This window comes from Priapulus caudatus, unplaced genomic scaffold, assembly GCF_000485595.1.
Source record: "Priapulus caudatus unplaced genomic scaffold, Priapulus_caudatus-5.0.1 Scaffold263, whole genome shotgun sequence".
Taxonomy (NCBI): Eukaryota; Metazoa; Priapulida; class Priapulimorpha; order Priapulimorphida; family Priapulidae; genus Priapulus; species Priapulus caudatus.
This window is the reverse complement of record NW_014577324.1, coordinates 173,378-174,833: the sequence shown is the minus strand read 5'-3', so window position 1 is coordinate 174,833 and position 1,456 is coordinate 173,378.

Here is a 1,456-nt window from a genome sequence, read left to right as displayed (position 1 = left end):
CAGGCACGTATATCACAAGCGCACGCGAAAACAACATGCCTATAGTTTACAGATTCACTTATTTCCCCCTTCATGTTGCTATCCACTTTCCATAATCCAGCTCATTTAACTATCATTATCACAATCTATTGACTAAATATATTTAGCAAGCCTAAATACATCACACATTTGTGGGGATTAATTCCACTCCTGATCAATTATTAGCAAACTCGTAATTATTATTGTGAAATTATTTTAACTGATTAGTGATTTTTGCCTCAGGGGCACTGGTATTGTCCTAACTCCTTCTCTAATACCATGATCACGTGAATACTTACAGTTTACGCATAAGTTGCTCCGAAACCGAATCTAATAACACACCAATATCATTTGTTTCATCGTTCCGCGTTAAAGATATTCCGAGAACCGAGACCGGTCAATCCGAAGTTATACAAACACGGTTCTATGCTGCGCCACCTGACGGAGTTTCTCGAGACTTCAACGGTGGTCTGGACAAACGAGTGCTGTATTCTGTCGCAATGCGATATGCGGCGTGGAAACGCCTTCCTTTACAAGATCTCAATCAACTCACAGAGCAACGTGCTGTCCCGAGCACGACCTCCTAACTTGAGGTAATAAAACTTAATTTCAGAAAGAACTTAGAAGGCTTTGTTTTAGGCCTATGGAAGCTTGGCTTTTTAGAAGATAAACTGTTGCGTTATGTTCGCTATCATCTCAACCAGATGCCCAGCCAAAAGCTCACAGGCAGCTTGGAGACGTCTCATAAAAAAAATTAATGGTAAATTAAACACCAAAATGTACCAAAGTCTTCATGTGTCTCTACTCTATCTTCTAAATGCCATGGTACAAATGCCTCATCTGCAACACACTAAAGTAAACCGCACGCACCGCTGCAAATTTTGTTCCCCAACTTGAGTTCTCCATTCACATCGCACTCTCACTCGAAGCAAGCAATGTACAAAATTAACATCAACTACCATAAACCTAAAACCTAAACCTGACCCAACCGTAACCGAACCCTAACACTAACTAATAATCCAAACCACTATACGTAATGAACCATTCTAATTAGCAAAACACTAATCCTATTGGGGGTCCGGAACTCAATGGGGAAAAAAAATTTCGCCGCCCGCACCGCCCTGTGCTGCGTGCAACAACAACATTGAAATAAGAGGGTTACTATTTCTTATAAGAGAGTTATTACTCTCTTATTCATGTGTTTGCCCTGCACGCAGCACAGGGCGGGCGGCGTGTACTTGTGTGTTGCAAAGGATGAGTCATTTGACCGAGCATTTACAGGTGATATAAGGCGAAATATAGTAGAGAAACATTAATACTTTGGTACATTTCGTGTTTATTACCATTCAATTTTTGTTATTGAGACGTTCCAAAGTGCCTGTGGCCAAGCCCTGTGTGAAATGGTAGTCATGTACGAGTAGTGCTTTACTAGGGACTA